Below are 24,362 nucleotides of genomic sequence, written 5' to 3'. Positions count from 1 at the left end.
CTGAAGCTGACATTTTAGAAAGTGAAATATGGCATACAAAATGACCAAAAGCAGAGTAACATTACATGCCTCTGCTTTGCTAGAACCATTGTTCCTGCTTTCGCTGTGTTTCTGCAGCAACAGATGCAACTATTCAGGACTGGGTTTTAAGTAAATAATATACAACAAGGAAGTGAGACAGGTGTGTCAATGAAAGCTCTTAGGAAAGGGTTAGGCAATTGGAATGGGCAGTCAATTAATTAAAAATGCTTTTCAAAATGAACAAACTGATCTGACTTTCTTGGTGAGCTATTACCAAGTTCTTTTGAGTTCTTAAAACATTTTCTTTACTCTGTGTTTAACAACAAATGTGGGCCAATTGCTGTGAGTTAATTGAAAAGGATTGTTTTCTAGTTGCCAAGAAACGGCGCTTTCTTACATTATGCAGGCCATTATGTGCACAGATCAAGCTTCCTGATTTTTCTTTGAGGGTTTAAGAATATAGGCTGCCTGATTTAGTTGTCCCTTGAGGAGGAGCACAAATCAAGAAGGCTTTCAGGGGTGTTGTTCCATTTCAATTGACCAGGTAAGATTTGGATTTGAAAGTGCTACCTTCCTAATGCTTAACTTTTCCTAAATCATTTAAATGCTTTTATGTTGAGTGAATGAGGGGATCAAAAATGATGACTTTAAATACTTAGGGTGGTTTCATGTAAAATCATGTTAAGTTGATTTTCTTCCAGCTGAAGATTCTGAGAGAAAAAAAAAAGAGGTAGAGATAATAATAGACTTGTGAGACCAGCTCTAGAGTTTGTTTCTTCTTGATTTCAGAGTAGCAAATACATGTAAACCAAGAAGTTGTCAGTGTGTGTAGAGTTGAAATATTAAAATCATTGCTATGGAAGAGAATATCACTATTTCTGTTTGGAGAAAAGATTTCAATCTTGTTTGACTTGTTCCAACTGAGAAAGGGGCTTTATATTTGTTAACTTCAATAGGAAGTCTTGTTGATTTTATTTATAACTTGGTTACTCATCTCTTAAAACCACACATATTTTCATTATCCGTTTTCTGTTGGCTGTTTTCTTCATAATTTTGTCTTGAAGTTAAAATCAGGGTCCTTGTACTTAACACTAATACTACTAACATGTTTGATCCAAACAAAAAAGTCCCCTTTCTTCCTCAGGAAGGAAAACCTCATTCCTTGATTTAAAGTAACTTGTTCCCAGGCTTACTTAATACAGTGCTCATGGTGGGTACAAGTACTGGAAAGGGACTCTGTGAGTCAAGTTTGTTGGTTCAAATTATCCTTCCATTCTTAAGGAATTCATATTTTCATAGATTTAGGTTGAACTCTACAATCCCATGAACTTACACTTAAAACATCACAGAGTTCATGTGTATTATACGTTGAAAACAAATTGATTTGAACTGCAATTTTGAATGCTGTTATTAATCTTTTTTTCAAAGTCATATTTTACTTCATCTCTTCCATGGCTCTCGGTTTCCTGGGAATATAGTTCCTTTACAAGAAAAATCATCAAAATGGATACAAGTCAGGTCAAATATTTGTTGTCTCGTTAGGGAAGTTTCCATTTGTTCAGAGTTTGAAGACATTTGAGTATAAATATGACCTGTGTAATATGAACCCCAGTTGATGCTGGAAAGAAATCATTGCAGCATGCCTTTACCTGATAACATGATTTGGGTTTTCCACAAGTGAACCAATACCCTGGCAATGAAACTATTATGTGGAATGATATTGATGAAGTGATAGTTAAATCCATTTATTTTTAACGTGCCAAACGGGAGTCTTCTTTTTTGAATTCCTCTGCCTTTTTTAATTAACTAAAATAAAGAATCACAGTGTTATTAGTTCTCACAAATTTTCATTACGCTCTATTCTTTATTTATGTAGTAGTGAAATTGAAGCAGCCATTTAAATAAATGCATGGTTTGTGGTTATGTATACTTGGTGTAATGTGTTCCTATTTTTTGTTGGAGCTGCATTTGTTTTCAGGTAAGATGTAATTTAATTAAACAATTCTTTTCTAGTTTACATTCCTTTATTTACCTTGTCAAAAAGTGCTGGTTGCCCTGAAAATACACTTTTGATATTACTGGTACCATGGTGCTTCAAATATCTGTACTCTAAAGACTTTGCTCATTTTTGCAATTATTGGAGCAAGGTGACAGGTGAATATATGGGATGGGTAGAGTGGAGTGAAAGACTGATACAGTGTCTTATAAGCAGACTTCTCATATCTAGCACACAACTTTTTTATCAGTATAACAGCAATTGTGATATTAATAAAACAGCTATAAAGAAAATATTTAATAGTATAACAAAAAGTCTTGACTTTATTTCTAAATGGTATTTTTTTAATTAAACAAATATTAACTGATGTTGATTTGCTTCTCTGTGAATTAGGAGTTTTGCAAAAAAAAAATGATGTCCATCTAGGCTGGGATGGAAATCAGTCTATAAAATTTTGTTCAACCTTAATTGAGAAGACACTGAATTCATTAGTAGTTTGTGGGTCACAGTGACTGAAATACTACAAAATGATAGACTTTTAAGGGCATTTACCGATATGTGATTCTAACAGCTTTGACCCTTTATTTTGAGAGAGTGGGTGAATGTGTGAAGGTGGGGAGAATGGCTAGCTGATGGTGTGGGGGAAATAAACCATATTGGTAACGAGAGCATGTTTTTCCTGTTTGTCTGCAAGAATATGAACATCCTAAGACTACTTGGCAAATGGAAATCAGGATACACTGTATTTATCGCATTACCCTGATGTATGATTCAAAAAACCCAGTCAAGTATGAAATTAATTTGACATATCTCATTTATAGTGAACTCAAGGTTTTTGACAATCATTTCTTCTACTGTAGGCTCTTAACATTTCTTTCATCTTCTACAAGTATGTTAGGGATCTTTACTAATCAGCATATCAATTTTTTAACATCATCTATTTTTTTTTATTTTTTGAAAAATGGGATTATTTATTTCATGGTACTACTCATAAACATCATTTCAAAGATTCCTAAAAACATTGTGCTTTTGATAACTAATTTTCCCATGCACTTTTGATATGAAATTACCTAACTTTCAAAATTCAGAATAATATATAAAGTACTAAAGTGTTTTCTTATTCTCTTCTTACCTAAAATGATCTCTAATATTAGAAAATTATTTTCAAAATGGAGAAGACATATGCAACATATTTTAGTAATATTATTTGTCCTACTGTTGATACATAATCAGCATCAAACTTTACCTTGCTCTGATAAGGCACTGGGGATATTTCTTTCTTTTGTCCTTAAAGTTGTTGTTAAACTGAGATTTTTAACTCCTCAACTACAATGATATTTTTGAATCACTCTTAGAAGTTCCTTTTTTTTTTTTTTTTTGCTTAAAAGTATTTCTAAACCCTGAGAATGCTGTCTCTCTTTTCCTTCTTTTTTTGAGCAGCTGTCCTCAATTTGGCAATGTCTGAAGATATTTTTTGGTCTCAGCAACAAAGGGGGTGGAGTACTCAGCATCTAGGGGGTAGAGGACAAGGATGCTGCTGAACATCCTGCCCAGCACATTCCCTACAACAAAGAAGTATGGGATGCCAAATGTCAATAAAGCCGAAACTGAGAAACCCTGCTTTACAGGTCTCAGATACTTTATTGTGGCTAAATGCATGATTATGGGTTAGAATTTTTGTTTTCAAACATCCTGAAATCTCATGTTTCTTCTTTATTCCACTTGCTTATAAATATTGGCCTACAGGATCACACCTAATTTTTAATTGAACTTTCTGAAAACTGCCTATGGAATGCCTAGGAATCATGATCTGACTGGATTATCCACTTTTCCCTTTCTTCATTATGACTAGTAGCAAAATGACAATGGTCACATTATCGTTAAGCCCGTGTTATGTCCATATTACTAAACAGTGCTATGTTTTCATGATTTGTAGAATATTTCCCTCATTGCTTCAATTCGTGGATAAGGAAGGATTCATTAAGGCAAGATACTAATATCATCTATTTAATTGCTGTGTTCCTGATTTCATGTGTAAAGTCAACTCTTCAACAAACATTCACAATTCTATAGATATTTATTGAGCACCTATCATTTTCCAGAAATAGTTTTATGTTGGAAATTCAGCAGTGAATAATACATGAACTTTAATTTTGTAGTGATTATGTTATAGAGGATGGGAAGATCTCAAATCCCCCTTTCTGTCAACCATCTTTGATTTTGGTCTATCATATACCAAAAACAAAACAAAACAAAACAAAACAACAACAGAATCTGGTGCATATAAATGGTTGCAGAAGTTGATACTTTTTTTGCATGTAAACTCTGTTTCTTGGGGACTGCCAAGAACCTTTTCATTAATTTCTGAGCTTCACTTTCTGGCGAATGTCTCTATTTTCAACTTGCTTGGTGTGCATTCCAGAGAACACTGACTTTGAAGTAAATTTTGAATGAAAGGAAATAGAATATTTGATGAGTTGAAATAATGTTAATAAGAATAGTCAATCTGGCATTTAGGGGGGAAAAGACATAAAAATAAAGATGGAAACTTGTGAGAGGAAAGAGGCCAGTCATGCCTGAAGTTTATTTTATTTTCTATGCCAAGAAAAATGGTAACAGGAAAGAAAAGGAAAAGAAAAAAAAAGGAGAAAAGAAAAAGCAGTAATGTACCTTTCCAGTATAAGTGTAACTTGGAATAATTCTTTTCTTCTGGTACATAGCTCTGTCTCTGGTGAATTATTCAGAATTCCTTATCTGTTTTATACTTTATTTCTCTGTAGTCATTGATGAGATTATTGGTTTCTTCTTTAGATAGAAAATGAGAAACATAAATGAAGCAATATAATACAATTTTAATGTTCTGGTCTCAATATGTCTTTTGATTTTTCTTTATAGTTTCTTTCCTTTCCTAATGCTTGTTTTCTTAGTATATGCAAAATTATTTTATTAGGATGTGCAGGAGTTAAATGTTGTACTAATATGTTAAAATGTAAATAAAAGGATTTGATGCTCTAAAATTCTCAGGCTCTGTGAACCTACCAGTTTTTAAGTAATCATTTAACTTATTAAGATGGTGTTTACCAAAAGCTGAGATTTATCCTCCCTCTTCTTTTTCATTTAAACATAAGTTGAGATCTTACCCAACTAGGGAGTTATTTGTGTAAGAAATTCCAAAGGAACAATATAAATGTGGCTACAAAAAGTGGTTTTAAATTATGTAAGTATATTTCTTGGAGTTTACTGAAAAATGAGAGAAATTCTAATACTATGGCTTATAACTGGTTTTCTAGCAATGAATTTGAAGAAAAGGTTGAATTTCATCTCAGAAGTCTTAGTGGTACTGACAGCAGTGTAATTGCCTTTGTTGTGTGAGCAAAACAAAGAGAAGTATTTTCTTTTTTGTTTAAGTACAGACTTTGCCATCTATCTAGTGGTCTGAATGCAAGCAAATTTCTTAATGGATTGAGTAAAAATACTGATCTCACAGTGTCATTACAGAAACGAAATGAGATGGCACAGTTTAGTACTTGTCACAGAGAAATTACATAATAGTAAGTGTTCCCCCTTCTCACTCAGTCAGTCATAGGCTATCCTAATTCATTTCATAGAAAGAATCTAAAGGAACTTTATTTTCTTAAAAATTTTTTAATGTTTATTATTTATTTTTGAGAAAGAGACAGACAGAGCATGAGTGGGGGAGGGACAGAGAGAGAGGGAGACACAGAACTTGAAGCAGGCTCAGGCTCTGAGCTGTCAGCACAGAGCCCGATGCGGGACTTGAACCCACAAACGGTGAGATCATTACCTGATCCAAAGTTGGCACTTAACCAACTGAGCCACTCAGGCACCCCTCTACGTGAACTTTAACTTTTTTTAAAAAAAATGTTTATTCATTTTTGAGAGAGAGAGAGACAGAGACAGAGACAGAGACAGACAGACAGAGAGAGAGACATAGAATCCGAAGCAGGCTCCAGGCTCTGAGCTGTCAGCACAGAGCCCAATGCGGGGCTCGAGCCCAATGCGGGGCTCGAACCCACAAAATGTGAGGTCATGACCTGAGCTAAAGTCAGATGCTTAACTGACTGAACCACCCAGGTGCCCTGGGAACTGTAAAGATCAACTAGTGCCTTATACATCTGATGCTTGTTTTCGTGATGTTCTCTTAACCACTAGCCTATGCTTTCCTCATGCTAATGAATGTTAACCTCCTAAGGCAATGGACATTTATAAATGTTATGTTGAAACATACAAAGTTGCCACTTTTATAGGTCAAACAGTTACATATTGGCCAATTTCATATGATTCAGCTTTCTATATATAGAGATATAAAAAACAAATCTTATTTCCCAAAAAAATTTCATATGATAAGTCTGCCATAATTTGATAATGCTAGAATGTAAATGCAGTTCCATTAGCTGTTTGAAAAAATTATAAAAAGACACAATTAGAAAAATAGTATAATCAAGAAAAGCCTTGAGCAGGGGTTGACAAACTAATCTGTGGGCCAAATCCAGCCTGCTATGTGTTTTTGTAGAACCCATGGGGTAAGAATTGTTTTTACATGTTCAAACAGTTGAAAAAAATCAAAAGAAGGATAATACTTTGTGACACATGGAAATTAGATGAAATTCAAATTTCAATGACCATAAAAATTTTTTTATGAGTGGGAACAACTCATTTGTTTATATATTGTCTCAGGCTACTTTTGTTCTGCAAAGACAAAGTTGAGTTGTTTCAATGGACTTTATGGCTTCTAAAGCCTAAAATATTATTTATTACCTGGCCGTTTACAGAAAAGGTTTGATGACCCCTGTTGTAGAGTCAAACTGCCTGTATTTGCATGCCAATGCCAATACTTCTAGGTAAGTTACTTAACTTGTATGAACCTTAGCTTACACATTTTTAAATAGGCACACTAACAGTACTTGACTTCATAGAACAATTATAAGTGCTTGGTACATCATAAATACTCTATAAATGTTACTATAAATATTAATATTCTTTCAGAGTGCCATTGTAAATGGGAATAAAAACTTACAGATGCTTGAAAAGCTCAGATGGGTGATAATTGTTGCATCAACCATATCAGGATAAAACAAGTCACCAGCATTCTGTAGACTTTAACAGTAGATTGTAACCACTTACTCATACAAATGATTGTAATATTTACATCTCATACCGCATGGACCATCTCAAGTTAAAAATATGTAAGTTTCTAAATTTGCAAGTGTTAAGCTGCAAAGTAGAAGCTGTTTTCTCCCTGGGACAATGAACATCTGCTGAAACAATTTGTCCAACTGAGCATTTGCCTCTGCTGGCCTTTTTTTTTTTTTTTTTTTAAGAAATGGAAAAAAAGATCATTGTTTAACTTCAACTCTTCTCATCTTCTCAACCAAGAAACGGTTTCTCTTGGGACTAGATGTTTCTGAGATATGGAAAAGTAAAGGGACCTCAGCTTTTTATTTACTTTTTCCTATTTTCAAGTAAGGGTAAGTAGAATTTTACTCAGAGTGCCATGTTCTTCTTTCCTTTCTATTTAAATATTGTTTGAAAGACCACAGGCTTTTCTAGATGATTTAAGATTTCTGTAGTGAATTGAGCTTTGCAGCCCTTTCTGAGAGAGACTGGGAGGTGGGGTAAACCACAGCAGAAAAAGGGTCAAGTTTTAAAATAGAAAGACTCTTAACAAATAGCTCAGATCTATTACTTGTATGCAAAGTCAGAAGGGTCTGGAGGGAAGATGATCCAAAATCTTAGAAGTAAAAGAAAATGTTCCCAAAGCTAAAATCCAATAGCATCCTAGAGATAATAGATGGTTTAAGTAGAACTGCTGATAAACTTCAAGTCCAAGACTTATCAGTCAGGCTACCTCTCCAGCTTTTCTACAGTGGTTTCCCCTGGGAAAGATGAAGAGAGGACTCTTCAAGCACTTAGCTTTATAATGTTGTACTTAAGAAGTTGGTGAATAATAACTATTAGAGTTCTCTGGGTAAACCAGCTTGAATTAAAGGTGCTTCTTTTGTTTCCTTACTTTAAAGTAGAGCTTCTCTGGTCCTTGGGGATTACACCAAGAGCAATGAGTCATATCTGAAATGAGGAAGGGAAAGTGTTGTCAAATTTCATGTTGATTCATAAGAGTAAGCATGAAAGGTTGTTTGCGTATTTCAACGGGCAGGGAAGCACAAGGGGAGAGCAGAGAATCAAATGTTTGAGCATTTAAGAGTTTCTATTTACTATGAAAGATTGAAGAAACTTGCTGTTTTCAAATAGAATGGACTCTATCATACATAAATTATTCCTGATTTTTGTTGTTTTCTAATTACTATTTTTGCTTATAATACAGTCAAGTATAAAAGAAAGAAAGAAAGAAAGAAAGAAAGAGAAGAAAAAGAAACTGTTCAGCTACCAAGTCAAAAAATATTTTGCCACCTGCTATGTATTTTGCCAGCCAGTTAAAATCTTTAGCATTCTTTGGTACCAAGCCTTAAGATGCTTGTGGGGTGGAGGGAAATTTTCCTCTGTTGGAATCTTTTGGATGATAGTCAAATACTTCTGTAATTTCCTTCACCATTTTTAGCTACTGTTGGCATCATTTATTTCAAGAATGCCTGTGGAATGTCAAGAAGATGCCAGATATTATTTTGAATGTTGTATTTTAATATAATATGAAGCTAAAGTTGTTCCTAGAGACTTCAGAGATAAAGGTAGGGTGCTTCTTTCTTATCTTTTAGCAAAATGGAAAGCTTTAATTAAGGACCAAATAGTTCTTTTGGTCAGTCTCCTACCTGTGAAAGTAGATTAGAAAGGAATTTTTAGCCTTTGGCTACAGGCAGGAACAGATTTACGTGTCAGGGTGGAGGAAGTAATGGAGCAGAAGGAAAACCAGAAGCTAGACTTATCACTTAAGTTATCAAATGGTCCAAATATTTGGTGCAAAGGCAATGACTTCATTTGAATTGTTTTGTCCTGGATGTGGGCATTTGAGTCCTCCTCATTTAAACCTTTCAGAATAATGATTCTAGCAACACTCTGAAATAAACTTTCTATAGTTATTTCCCCAGTTGAATAAGTCTATAATTAGAAATTCTATCATTGCTGGCTAGCCTAATTCCCTGAAACATGCATATGAGGTTTGTTGTGCTGGCACCAATAGAGAAAGAATGATAGAGCTGCGAGGGACCTTATGAGATCATCTAATCCATACTAAAATCATTCAAAATACATGGTTCTTTAGTCACAGGTTTCCCAGGGATTTGTTACACCAGCAACTGGAGTATGACTAGGCCTATAACAATAAAAGAGGCTTGCTTGCCTTTCTGATCAAGAATCATTGCAATATCAAACAAAGGATAAATTCTTTTCTAAGAAGCTTATGACTAATTCAGGTCTCTACAAGCATTCCAGGAACAAGATTCTTTTTGGTTACCAAGATCGTAAGTGTGATTTTGGCCCAGAGGCTTAAAAACCAAAGCACATATGCTGTGTCTCATTTGTTCTGTGGGCCATTTCTCTCTTCATTCCTATGCTTTCATTCCAATGATTTTTTTTCCCCTTCTTGTTTTATTGAGAAACAACAAGTACAAGTATTTTTAGCTGGCTTACCTGAATTAATCTCTTATAGGGCTAACCTATTTGAACTAAGAACCAGAAACAAACAAACAAAAAAACAATTAAAAGAGAAAACTCTTTCCTGCTCTATATTTTTTTTAGCTCCTATCCCATTATTTTTAGTTTGTGGTCCTGGGAAAGTCATTTAAACTCTCTGGGCCTCAGTTTCTTCTTCTGTATTGAATAAGAATATGAGCCTAGATTACTGAAAGAGTCTCTTTTAGCTCCAACAATCTATAATGCAATCTATCATAAAGCAAAATTGTGACCTTTAGCATGAAGAAAGGGCAGTGGGAGAGAAACATGTTAGGAATTTTTCTCATTTCTCCCACTCCACAAATGCTGCAAATGGCTAACATCAGTGACTCAGAACTTTAGTAGGTATATTAACTTGGGTAAAGTTTCACCCAAAACTTATGTTTTTAAAGCTGAAAGGGAGAGAAATTCTAAGCTATAATCTTTTATTTTTCCCACTTTAGACCAGTTTCATGACTCGAAACCTGTTCTATTTAAAAAAAACCTTGAGAGAGAGAGAGAGAGAGAGAGAGAGAGAGAGAGAGAGACCACGAGCAGGGGAGGGGCAGAGAGAGAGGGAAATACAGAATCCGAAGCAGGCTCCAGGCTCTGAGCTGTTCTGCACAGAGCCCAACGTGGGGCTCAAACCCATGATCTGTGAGATCATGACCTGAGCTAAAGCGACCTGACTGGATGCCTAACCAACCAAGCAACCCAGGCACCCAAAAACCTGCTCTATTTTAAAATAGAATACTGAATAACATATCATGTGTTAGTTTCTTAAGAAACAACAGCTAACTGAAGTTAGTAGTTAACATTGGAATTGAATTCTTCTAATTAATAAAATATACCTTTTTACTTTCCCTCATATTTGGGGGATAAATGTGATTACTTCTGCAAATGCCAGGTATTTTTTCCTAACACTCCTTTGTTAAAATCCTCAAAACACACGCGTGCGCACACACACACACACACACACACACACACACACACACACACAAAGTTGAAAATATACTCCAGGAAGAAAATATTGCTAAAAATTTACTTAAAATTTTTTTAATATTTATTGATTTTTGAGAAAGAGACAGAGCATGAGTGGGAAGGCAGAGAAAGAGGGAAACACAGAGACCCAAGCAGGCTCCAGGTTCTGAGCTGTCAGCACAGAGCCCGACGCAGGGTTTGAACTCATCAACCACGAGATCATGACCTGAGACGAAGTCGGACGCTCAACTGACTGAGCCACCCAGGCACCCCTAAAAATTTACTTTTAATGATTTCATTCCATATGTACAAATAGAATATTTTCTCTTTTTATTAATGGCTTTGAGTATGGGGAAAATAAGAGAATATTTTATTGATAAACCTCCTGCTATTTTTGAGCTTTCCTCAAATGGCAGACACACCTATAGCTATTGGAAACTATTGGAAAGTTCCAATATTAATAAAATATCCAGTTTTGGTTAGACAGTATTATTAACAGACTGAAAAAAGAGGGCATATAAAAGATCTAGTTATGTTTCATTTCCTGAATTTTTATGTCTAAAAACAGAAACATTCTGTCCACTTCCCATTTTGTGGAGCTATTGCAGAAATTTCCTGCCATCACAAATCTGAGAGATAGTGAGTTTTACTTAAAAGCTGTATGTGGAAAGCCTACTAAATTTATGCCAATGTAGACTTGGTTCATGTGAATGATCTAGGAGCATATCTTTTCTATTAGATGATGTTAAGAATCAGTCTTGGTGACACATTAAATCTTTCAAAGACACCACTTTATTTTAACTCTCATCTACTTATTATGTCAGGCTGATGAAGTTTAGGTTAGCTCAGTGACACCATTGAGCATTATTAACCATTGTAAATAATTGTACATGGACAGATAATAGCTCCAGGAATAGCTGGTAACCAATTATAATGCTTATGTGTATATTTTTCTATCACTCTGAAAAGATAAATTTAATTTGAAAATTTCCACAGTATCTATAAAACCTGATTATGCCAAGTTAAAAAATTTATCCATATTATAGAACCAAAATAATATAAATAGTTCTATGCCTTTTATGCGTGGAATACACAAATTCAGAGGACATTCTGAAACAGCATCTGTGGCTTGCAACTTCAAAAACCCTTCAATTTCAATCTTCTAGTTTGTTTTCATGGTATGTTCTGTTAGTTCTTATTTGAAAATTAAGAATATACTTCAGATAATATCGAACTCAATAGGAAGAGAAAACAGTCTATTTTTCATTGGATTCACGGTGGTAACCACAGTAAAAGCCAGTAACTTGGTGAATATAGTAATGTCTCTGTGGAAATCTTGAATGAAGAACATATTTTTTTGCAAGATTTCCAAGTATATCATTTATTTTCTAGATTGCTTTGCTTCAAGGAGACCTCTCTGGAGAATAATTCAAGCAATAAGAAAACAAATTTTAAAACATTAGATAAGACATTCAATATATTTTTTCCAAAATCTATTTCACTGACTTAGTATATATTCCAAGTAAGAAGCCATTAGTTTTATAATTGGAATTTAGACATTTTAATTAGTTCAGAAGTCTCTTAAAAATACATTTATTTGAGAGCGAGAGAGTGCATGCAAGCAGGGGAGGGGCAGAGAGAGGGAGACAGAGGATCCCAAGCAGGCTCAGCTCTGTTAGCACAGAGTCCAATACAGGGCTCAATCTCATGAATGGCAAGATCATGACCTGAGCCGAGATTAAGAGTCAGACATGATTAACTGACAGCCACCCAGGTGTCCCCAGAAGTCTTAATTAAGAAAAACCTATACCTTGATGAACTACTAAGAAGAGTCATAAGATGAATGAATATGATCTGCAGACTGAAAATGATCCAGTATTGTTTACCCCAGAAATTATTTTTTTGTGTTTCAACACTCAGCTTTCACCTAATTGGCACATGATACAAATAACAGGTCTTTTAATACTCTGAGCCATTAGATGTGTGTCCAATGTAACCTACATTCACAAATAGAGGAATACATTCAGTTTTGCACAGATATGAAGGATAAAGAAATTCAGAAGTTAGATTTCTGAAAAGAATGTAAAAGATTCTCATTTAGGTATTCACTCATGTGAATAGCTGCCTGATGGTTCTAGTCATTCAGTTTTCTGAGGGTTGCCTTGTTATACAATAGTTGACTGGAAATGGCCCAGCTTTTTCTCCGACCATGAGTTTCACATATAATTTTCTGGTTTCCCCTGCTGCCATCCCCCACCTCCTCCCCCACTTCCCATCAGATGTGGTGAATGTCAAGGGGTACATCCTCACTGCTTTACTCCTTGTTCTCAGTTTCTACTATTGCTAAATTATGCCTTTTACATCCTTCCTTTCCTAGCTATCCTCTTCTATCCATTCTGCATGGACCCAAATGTGAAACACATGGGTTTTCATACCAGGCAGTTGGGTTAAAGATTTGGGTTATATCTTAAGATATGAGGACATTATACCACAGCACAGCAAATAATGTTACACTGAACAGCAGACATCCCTGTTCACTGGCAGTGATCCCTAGTAGCCAGCACTTTTGCTCAGGATCTAGCTCCTGATGTCTTGCTGGGCCATCTTCCCTATTTCCTGTAATCTCCCACTGATTTTCCTGGTTTTGAAACACTTGATTCATCCATCTCTTGTTGAAGCAAAATATTCTTCTCACTTTGTTATGTGGGCAATTTTTCCTTTGTCCAATTAAAAAAAATTTTTTTAATGTTTATTTATTTTTGAGAGAGAGACACACAAACAGAGCTCAAGAGGGGAAAGGCCAGAGAGAGAGGGAGACACAGAATCTGAAGCAGGCTCCAGGCTCCGAGCTGTCAGCACAGAGGGGGCTCAAACTCACAAACCGTGAAATCATGACCTGAGACGAAGTCGACGCTTAACCGACTGAGCCACCCAAGCGCCCCTCTTTGTCCAATTTTAAGCTCATTTTTGACAAGCTCCAAGTGCAGAGCCAATGATGGCTCATCAAAGTGTTTCTGCTTAACAAGGCAGTTTTTCCATGAGGAATTGTGTCATCTGCTTTTGAGTTATCTGCCCACACACATACAGGTGTTATACCACATTCTATATTTTGAAGTCTATTCAGCCTGCAGAGTATTAAGTTTGAAGGGCCTTGGAAAGAGACCTAGGATTCATTCCCACATTCTCCCTATTCCGTCCTGACTATATCCGCATCCCAAACCCTGTTGATTCTATTTGAAACACCTCTCTTCCCTCTGCTGCTACCCTAATCCAAATCAGCATGGTCTTTTTACTAGCTTAGTGTAATGGCTTCCTAACCTACTGTTGGGAGGAAACATTTATCCTCTACCAATTTAGGCCAATGTGATTGGGGGCCTGTGAATTAACTGACAGTAGATTAATAGAAAAAATTATTTTCACATGCCTGTGAGAACACCCCATAAGAACTGACTCCCTGAACAAGTAGGAGTAAGGGTTTATATACCAGCTTAATAAAGGAGTGTGAATTTAGGCCTTCAAAAGATGGAAGGTTCTGATGAGACTTCTTTACACAATTTTTTAGAATGTCCTAGTGCCCAAGGCCAGTTGCCTCCCTGAGTCAAGACTTCCCTGGAGAGGAGGTTTGTGATAACCATGCTCATAAAGCCCTGCTTTAATCATGTAAGGGTAGCACAGATAAGATTTCTTTCTGCAGATGTTTTCACTTTGAAGTCATCTTCATACCATCTTTGTGGGTTGTTGGTCCCTCCACCATCTCCCTACAGTCAATCTCATTTCCACAAATCTTTTCTCCACACTGTAGCCAGAAGATATTTCTACAACACCAGATCATGACACTCCCTTTCTTCAAAACACTTCAGTGGCTTTCCACTGCCAAGGATTATGATTTATAACCCTAGATTTACCACTTGCCTACTAAAGCTTAAAGAACAAAAGGTATGAGTCTAATATATGTGGCTAGAGTTTATTTACATGGTAGAAAAGGTAAATTATGACATACTAAAACTAATCTTTAGTTCCACCCTACATTTTATGTTGATGTTTCTCAGATTTTATTTCTAAAATCAGTGCTTCAGGCAATGTTCCAGGTTCCAAATCTTTTTCTCTTCCCTTCAGTTTTAATTAATTCACTCCTGTAGGGCCTTACTGAAATGCTTGGCTAAGTAAGTTCATAAGCTTATTCTTATGAGTGTTTACAAGTTAATGTACTATGCATTTCCACCTTCAGTGTTGCTATTTTAATAAGGTCCTTCATGACTTATTCCACAAGATGACCTATAAAAGGCATTTCAAACCCTGAAACAACAAGCTGAGGAGAAAACTTGAGCAAATGGGCTTTTGAACACCTCTTAACTTCAGGCTCTTGCTCTGCCTCTGAATAGAAGTGGCCCTGAAGGGAAGAATTCCATTGCCTTTGTATAAACTGCATCCTTCAGGAGTGGGTTTCATGCTTCTCCATGGAACCCAATTAAGTAGCACAACTTAAGGTGATACTTTGCTATACAGCTGTGCTTCATACTTATGTTTTTTTTTAAATAGCTTTATTTAAATGTAATTTACATGCCATAAAATTCACGTATTTAAGGTGTACGGTTGGGTAATTTTTAGTTATTCTCAGTTGTGCAATCATCACTAGTATCTAATTTTCAAGCATTCTCATCATCTGAAAAGAAACCCAGTACACATCAGCAGTCATTCCCCATTCCTATAACCCCAATCCAACACTAGGTAATAATACATAATCTACTTTCTGGCTTTACAGATTTGTCTATTCTGGACTTTTCATATACATGGAATCATATACTATGTGACCTTCTGTGACTGGCTTCTTTCACCTAGTATTATATTTTCAAGATTCATCCATGTTGTAGTATGAATCTTGTAGTACTTCATTCCCATTTACTGCCAAATAACAATTTATTACATGGATGTACCACCACTGTTTATCTATTCATCAGTTGATGGACATTTGGGTCATATCTACTTTTTGTCTATCACAAATAATGCTACTATGAATATTGCTGGACAGGTTTTTGTGTGGATATATGTTTTCAGTTTTCTTGGGTATATATTTTGTTGTAGAATTGCTGAATCACATGGTAATTTTATGTCTAACATTTTGAGGAACTGCCAAACTGTTTCCAAAGTGGCTATACCAGTTTTTATTCCCATTAGTAATGTGTTGAAATCCCAATTTTTCTACATCTTCACCAACACTTGTTATTGCCATCCTAGTGGATGTGAAGTGTTATCTCATCATGGGTTTGACTTCCTTTTCCCTAATCACTAATGATATTGATCACCTTTTCATGTGCCATTGTTTATTCCATTGTTATTGGCCATTGTTTGCATTCTCTGGAGAAATATCTATTCACATCCTTTGCCCATTTTTAATTGTGTTACTTGTCTTTTTATTATTCAGTTGTAAGAGTTCTTTATATAGTCTTGATATAAGTTATTTGCCAGATATATGATTTACATATATTTTTCCCATTCTATTTGTTGTCTATTCACTTTTTTGTGGTTTCTTTTGAAGCACAATTGTTTTTAATTTTGAGGAAGTCTAAATTGCTCATTGTTTTGGAGTTGTATCTGAGATAATATTGTCTAACCCAAGGTCACAAAGGTTTACTCTTATGTTTTCTTCTAAGAATTTTATAATTTTAGCTTTTAACTATAGGTCTAGCATCCATTTTGCATTAATTTTTGTACATGTGTGAGGTCAGTGTCTAACTTTATTCTTTTTCACGTAGATACCAGTTATTCCAGCACCATTTGTCAAAATTACATATGCTTTTAAACCATACCTATGAAGCTATTAAGTTAGCAGTTATATTAGCTATCCATCACTGAGTTTCTAGTAAGCAAATTCCACCCTGAGAGGCTTCAGGTACTAGTATTTGGTTCTATAGATTTGTATACACTGTACTTCTCTTCTTGTTTCTGAATAATTTGTGAGTGTTGTTCTGTTGAATATTTCAGGTGTTTGGATGAATTTCTCTTACCCAAAGTAAATATATCATTTACATATTTAAAGTTAAAATGGGTGAGAACTGTTACAAGTAATTAATCTTGACCTACAAAGAGCTAGCAATTATCCATTCATTTCATCAAGAAAAATGTATTGAATACTTACTGTACTATGTGTTGTGGACATAATACTGGAAATATAATGATTAACTAAACAGCCCTTGTCCTCAAGAAACATATTTTAGGGAGAAGAAGCAAAAATTAAAAAAAAAATACCCAGGTAGATATAGAATTTGCAAGGTTTTGATACATGTTTAGAAGAACATTAAATTAAAAGCATATTAAAAAAAATTAAAAGCTGGCATCTGGGTGGCTAGGTTGGTTAAGCAACTGATTTCCATTCAAGTCATGATCTCACGGTTTGTGAGTTCAAGCCCCACTTTGGGCTTTGTGTTGACAGCACGAAGCCTGGATGGAGTGTGCTTTGGTTTCTGTGTCTCCCTCTCTCTCTGCCTCTCCCCAACTTGTGCTCTTTCTCTCTCTCAAAAATACATAAACATTAAATAAATTAAAAGCATAAGTAGGGTTAGAGGGAGAGAGTGACGCACAAAGAGGTTATTAGTTTATAAAGAGTGGTCAGAGGTCTCTTTGATTAAGGCAACATTTAGTCTGAAACTGGAAGGTTGTAGAAAAGTATCTATGCAGATATACTAAGCAAGAGTGTTCCATGCAGTGGGAACAAGGGCAAGTGACCTGAGAGGGTACATACCTGGCTCAGCTCCAATTTTCCCACTCCCTCTGTATTTCTTTTTTTTTTTTTCGTTTTTATTTATTTTTGGGACAGAGAGAGACAGAGCATGAACAGGGGAGGGGCAGAGAGAGAGAGGGAGACACAGAATCGGAAATAGGCTCCAGGCTCCGAGCCATCAGCCCAGAGCCCGACACGGGGCTCAAACTCACGGACCGCGAGATCGTGACCTGGCTGAAGTCGGACGCTTAACCGACTGCGCCACCCAGGCGCCCCTCCCTCTGTATTTCTAAAACAAACAGCATAATTTCTGTACAAATTCCACTTTCACCATAGTTTCTTTTCTACAACTAATTTGCCATAAAGGAGTGTACATTTTACCATACCTAGGAAGATTCAGTCTGAATAATGTTCAAAATTAGATAAATTTAAGACTAAGACAAAAACAACAAAGAAAAAAAACATTTTCCTACATTGCATTTTGCATTCTGCTGAAGCACCCTTTCTAATGTTGCAACTTCATTTCAATTCAACAAATTAAACTGAATGCCTGTGGTGATATTTCCCAAATCATAATTTGTTAGGCCATATTTGTGGTTCAGAGCTTTCACTGGGAACTTGACAATGGTTTAAGCAGTTAAAGATAGTCAGGTCTCAAAAATTTATGGTAACGTGTTTGCATTCTGACTCAATTTCAAGGAGCTGTATGTTCAGGAATGTGTATGGCTTATGAACAGCCTACCTTGAGCATCATTGGCTATGACACACTGGGTGTGTATCATGGGTCAGTTCATCAGTTATGCCACATATAACATGGAAAATTCAATGACTCGTTGGAATTAATGTTAGAAAATCAGTTGCTATTGCCTATATATTATGTTCCCACTAAATATCAATATTCAAAGAGAAGATATATTTACTATGAAAATTTCAATGCATTTTGCAGTCCATTATTTTTCTTAAAAAGTCATTAGTTTTCCGGACTAATGCCCTGAAAATCAATGCCTGACCTTTCTCTATTCCTCCTTGCCCATTTTTGTGATCTCTGTTGCAGATTGCCTTAGGCAGTTGGCAAATCTTAAGTGGCCTGGATATACGAAAGCAAGGTACTTTAATACCTTCAATATTTAAACTTGTAATATTCCAGACGGCCCTAAACTAAATTAAAAAGTAATCAGGGAATGCCCTGATGTCTTTTCGCAAAATATATTCAACTCCTACCCACTGCCTAAAGTAAAATAATCCTTCTTGCCCCTGAACTCACATTAAAACCTTTTATCTTGCCTTGCCTAGCATTTCTTGTGTCTTATTTTCCACGCTGTATTATACATACATCCTTTGACTGCTATTATCTAGGAGCAAATGCTAGGGTTGTAGAGAATTGTTAATAAATATTTACTCATGTATTATTGCATTATTATGACTTAGAAGTATTAGGGAGATAAATATTCAGAATGATCCCATGGTATTCAATGGTATTCAACTTTGTTTCTATTTTGCTTTTTTTTTTTTTTTTTTTTTTTAGTCTTGTTTGGTTAATTTGTGTGGCTTTGATTTAAAAAAAAAAAAAAAAGGAGAGGTGCCTGGGTGGCTCAGTCAGTTAAGCGTCCGACTCCGGCTCAGGTCATGATCTTATAGTTCATGAGTCTGAGCCCCACAATGGGCTCTGTGCTGACAGCTCAGAGCCTGAAACCTGCTTCAGATTCTGTGTCTCCCTCTTTCTGCCCCATCCCTGCTCGCACTCTGTCTCTCTCTGTCTCTGTCTCTCTCTCTCTCAAAAATAAATGTTAAAAAGAAAAAAATTTAAAAAAAGGAGAGGAAGAGTGGGAAGAAAAGTTTAAAGTGTATTATTCCTTTAGGGATATTTTTTCTTTGGTTTTACCTGCCCTGTGGTCAGAAATAGAATATAACCTTGAAAAGAAAGTTATATTGAGTTCTAATGGCTATTTCTTTTAAATGTGGCTGGAAAAATGGTCTTTAAAGGGTGTCACCAGATTAAATCTGCCAAGTAAGGAAGGTGGAGCTGTGTGGGAATGAGGCTTTGTTTAATCAGGTTGTATAATGTTTTGCTGAGACATGTTGGGAAAAGCAATCCAAAGTAATGTGGACTTAGTATGAAATCACTCTGAAGCACACCTTATAAATTTAGAGATCTTTTGACATCCTCTTGGAAATTCATTTATCAGAAATAATAGGGAAAATTAACTTTTATATATATATATATATATATATATATATATATATATATATATATATAAATGTATATACATACAGCCCCTTCGCTAACATTTGTGGGATCTGAAAAACAGTACAAAGAGAGACCACATACAATATATCTAGTTATAAATTGTGGTAAGTATCTGTAAATGAAGTGTATTCTGTCTTCCTACCTTAAAGTTATCTTCAGGCAAAATTCAAAGTTAAAATTGTTTGATACCTTGGAGTTTCATGTTTAAAAAGTGGAAATCCTGGGAGAGCCTACTCAAAAGTACACAGCCCAGCCCCCCTTCTCTTCCCATTCCCAGCTCTATCCCACAAGGTGAGAGGTCTAAAGACAAGGTGAGAGACCTCAAGATTATACAGGTGGCCACATCAACCCACATATCTGATCCCCTGCAAACAGCTGCTGCTTGGGCATCCCTCAAACCTAGAAGAGTTCCACATAGATAGAACAATCCATGCTTAGAAACAGTCCTGGGGAAAAAGCTGAAGCAGGCTCCATGGCCATTTGGGTGGGGAATTCTGGGATATTAGGTAACCAGAGAAGGCATAGAAGGGGGCATGGCTCAGGCTCTGGATGGGCACAATCCTTGAGTTCCTGAATTCTTTGTCTTGTGCAATGAGCTATAGTTAGAGGATGTGCAGAGAGATTCTCTGATGCCTAAGGCCCAGAGATCAGAGGCCCATCTTGCCTGTGTGTGTGTGTGTGTGTGTGTGTGTGTGTGTGTGTACGTGTGCACCAAGCACTGTTGCCTACGTATATTTTAAAGATATGGAAAATTTAATATGCAATCCTGTAACTATTATCTAAGAAAGAGGTATAACCTTATGGATGATCGAAAAGGATGAGCAATATACCATATTTGTCACTGGGTGTACTTCAATGATTAGTTGACCGTAGATATCTACATTCTTCAAATACATAATGATAACTATAAATTAATGAGATTGAAGTTCCTCTCAGGAAAGGCCTGGGAAGCTGTCAAGTTTCCGTACGTACTGAAGAATCAACTTCATTTCCCCTCCTACTATATTGCTGTGCATTGTGGGAAAATGAAGAACATTATCTCCTGCTGAGCAGACCCTAGCAGGGGGCTGACATGGGGATGCTTCCTTCAGTTTTGTGTCTCCTACCCTCATTGGTGGTTTCACATGTCTTCCCTGGAGTCTCCTTGCTGCTCTTGTATGCATTTTGGAAGGATTTTCTTAAAACTTTATAACCCTTTAATCTATGAACTGCCAACTATCTTTGGCAATGAGAGAGTTTAAGTCTTTTGAACATAGAGTATTTAACTGTATTTACTTTTTTGACACAGTGATATTGAAAGGAGATAATCAAGAAAATGAAACATGCAAATAAGAAAAAAATAATTTTTACGTGTGATTGTGGCTTTTAATTTTTAAGAGGTAATGTTCCAGCTAGTGTATTTTGGAAGTAGAGAAGTGACAGACTGGAGTGTAGGTAATAGAGGAAGACATCAAGAAATACAATGTGCAGTTAAGAATTTTTTAGTAAAATGAACCCGGTGTTTGAGCAGATATTACAAATACATGTATTTGAACTACCCAGTTCTATACTATATTTAATAATCTTGGATAAATTGAAGTAGTAAATTTAATTTGTCATGATCGGGTTTTCCAGAATCTGTAACGAGTCAAGATATTTTACTGATATTTTAAGTGATCCACACACTGGACCATGATCATTGTAACTATTTATGGGTTTCCTTATTACCTAACCATGTTCTCAAACATATTATTACTTTGTGAAGAAGAAAGTGGGTAATTGGCATATGTACACAAACAAAGGAAGCAAGCAGAAATGCCAGATCCTTGGGGAAAAGAACATCTTGCTGGCTCACCACCCTGTTTCCAGAACCTAGAATCTACAATGGCCCATAGTAGTGTCCTCAGTAAGTATTTGTTGGCTAACAAAAGAGTAAGTGAATTAAGGGAAGTAATTTATATCAAGTACTGACTCTGGTCCAGGGATTAGTGTTTTAGTTTGATCAGTGTTTTGTAAATTGAATGGCATTAAACCTTCTGTTATAAGCAGACAAAATGAGAATCAACGGGGTTATATGACCTACCCAAGATAGCACAGCTTGTGAAATGATGGACTTACTACAAACTACTGACATTTTATTATTTCAAATTTAAATCTTGTTAGCTTTAATAGGCATATCAAGAATATGATAGATATATAGTCAGTAGCCTCCTTTCAAGGTTACCAGCATAGTTTGAAGTAGAAAAGTCAGTCATTAGTGACCTAAAATGGCAAAAATCTACACCAAGTGATCCTGATTTCTCTGCTTCAGTGAGAGGCAGAATTCTCAGGCTGACTTCTGACCTCTTTCTGGTAACAATCAACAACAGGAGCCTGTAATGGCCACACAGATCAGAAAGAACAAAGTGTCACCTGTTCTCCAGAATCTTTCTTTCCAATTCGCTCTAACTTCCTGGACTCTGGGCCTTGGTTACCTAGAATGATGGCTTTTGGCAACTGTGCTTGGCCTTATATGACTTCCCTGGACTCTAGCCTAAAGTATAATAACGTTGTGCCCCTCCCAGCCTTGTATCTACCTCCCATGGTCTCCTGAAGCTCTAAAACTATGGTATCTGCCAAAATCTACCTGGCTAGTTAGACTCCTCTGTGTGTTCTCTTGGCTTGCATAACTTCATAACCACATAAGCAATGAACTGCAGAAAACCTTAGGAATTCTAAAGAAAAATTAGGAAGTAAATTATCTCTAAGGGCAGGGCACCTGGGCGGCTCAGTTGGTTAAGCATCTGACTTCGGCTTAGGTCATGATTTCACAGTTCATGAGTTCGAGCCCTGTGTCAGGCTCTGGGCTGAGTTCAGAGCCTGAAGTCTGTTTTGGATTCTGTGTCTCCCTCTCTCTGCCCCTCCCCCACTCATGCTTACGTGCACGCTTTTTCTCTCTCTCAAAAATAAACATTAAAAAATTTTAAAAAGAAATAAATTAGCTCTTATTCTAAATGGTCTTCTTTGTTATTGCATTATAATACTTACATGGGTCTTCCCTCTGTTTAGATAGGCCTGAGAGATGAACTTTCAAGAAGAGTATCAGGCGACCATTTTCTTTTATCTACCGATACCCTACATTTGCAAAAGGTGTATATGTGTGTTTGTGTGTGTGTACACATGTAATGGGTACTGGATCAACTTTGGGTTGTTTTGCTAAGGTGTTGTTAAATGTTAGTTTGAAGTGATACAAAATGGTCTTGTGAAAAACAAAATAAAATCTGAACTGTAAACACTGATGAAAACCAAATGAACCCAAGTCAGATATTGTTCCTACTATTAACAACAAGCATCTTTACGTGGGATGACAGTGATGGCTACAGTTTAAAAAGCACAGTTTTAAAAACAAAATCACATGTTTTTAATATCTTTAAAGCCTTGTTTTATTTGTCAAGGACAGAGAGGGAGAGGGAGAAAATATTAACAGGCTTTCCCTAACAAAAACTTGAGTTAATGTTATCTCGACTGTTTTACTGTAAAAGGATATGTACTCAAAAAAATACTCATTCTTAAATGTGAATTGTATTAGTCATTGAAACCATGCCAAAGTCCTCATGGAAAGGTAAAACATTTTCTAGTTCTTAACCTGTGAATCTAAACAACAGGCAGATAAAATCTGAGAAACTGTTCAACTGAACTAATTTGTTTTAAACACCTGATATTAAATATTTGATTAAAATTTTGCTTACCAAGAGTTAGTTTGGAAGAGAAAAAAATGTTAATTTCAGAATGCTTTGGACACTACTTGCATGTTGTGACCAGATTGGTTTACATAGAAAAAAAAAAGAGCTTTAGAACATGTCACAGCTGAAATGGCATTTGGGAGTTTTATGAATTCAGTTGAAGGCAGTATGGCTTATAAAACAAGCAGGGAACAAGAATTACACTTGATTTCTGGTTCTAGCTTTGCCAATGACTAGTTTGGTGAACTTGGGCAAGTCATTTGACCTCCTGTGGCTTTAAATGTTTTTCACTGGAAATGAGCTGGGCTCTGATTCCTAAGATTGATTAAAGCTATGAAATCATGTGATTTGTTTAGAGGTCTCTATCAAAATACACATTGCTTTTTTACTTATTTATGGGCCCATCCTAAAGGTATTACTGGATCTTATCCAATCACAGCTTCGGCAAACAATATAGCCACAGAAAAGCTACTTGCGTCACTTGGTTTTATTTTTTAATGTTCAAACAATACCTGGCAAATAAAGAAAGGTTCTTGGATTGTGATTGTCACAATGATACATGGTTAGCTGCACTGAGAATTTAAGCAAACCCTATATATTGTCAGGGTGCAGAATGCAGGAAAGGGCTGATCTGCAATTACCTGCATTTGTGAAGCAAACCAACGTAAATCATGGGTGTATAACATGGTTTCTTTATGCATCTATTCAGTTTTGTTATTTTAGCAGTTTCCACTCTCCTACTCATTGGCTTTTCTACTAGAATATACACACATTAAGCAACTTTTTCTAGTCCCCCCACCTTCCTAGTCTCCTATTGCATTTACCACCACAGTCCTCCCTTTATTCTTTATACTTTTCCATTTCTGTGACATTACTCTACCTTATATCTTGGGTCTCACTGCTCTCTCCACACTTTATTTTTTTTTTTTAATTTTTTTTTCAACGTTTATTTATTTTTTGGGACAGAGAGAGACAGAGCATGAACGGGCGAGGGGCAGAGAGAGAGGGAGACACAGAAACGGAAACAGGCTCCAGGCTCCGAGCCATCAGCCCAGAGCCTGACGCGGGGCTCGA

At 36.0% G+C, this 24,362-nt stretch overlaps 1 protein-coding gene across 1 annotated transcript in view; it reads left to right on the top strand.

Moving 5' to 3' along the window:
- Positions 1-524: 524 nt before the first annotated feature.
- The window catches only part of ITPRID2 (ITPR interacting domain containing 2), a 92,700-nt gene continuing 68,862 nt past the window's right edge, over positions 525-24,362 (top strand). Inside the window, exon 1 of the mRNA XM_047870535.1 lies at positions 525-565. The gene's annotated coding sequence lies outside the window, so the exon portion shown is untranslated. The remainder of the gene's footprint in view (positions 566-24,362) is intronic.

Source organism: Prionailurus viverrinus, chromosome C1, assembly GCF_022837055.1.
Source record: "Prionailurus viverrinus isolate Anna chromosome C1, UM_Priviv_1.0, whole genome shotgun sequence".
Classification (NCBI taxonomy): Eukaryota; Metazoa; Chordata; class Mammalia; order Carnivora; family Felidae; genus Prionailurus; species Prionailurus viverrinus.
Note: the sequence above shows the minus strand (reverse complement) of the source record. Positions and strands in the feature narration are given on the sequence as shown.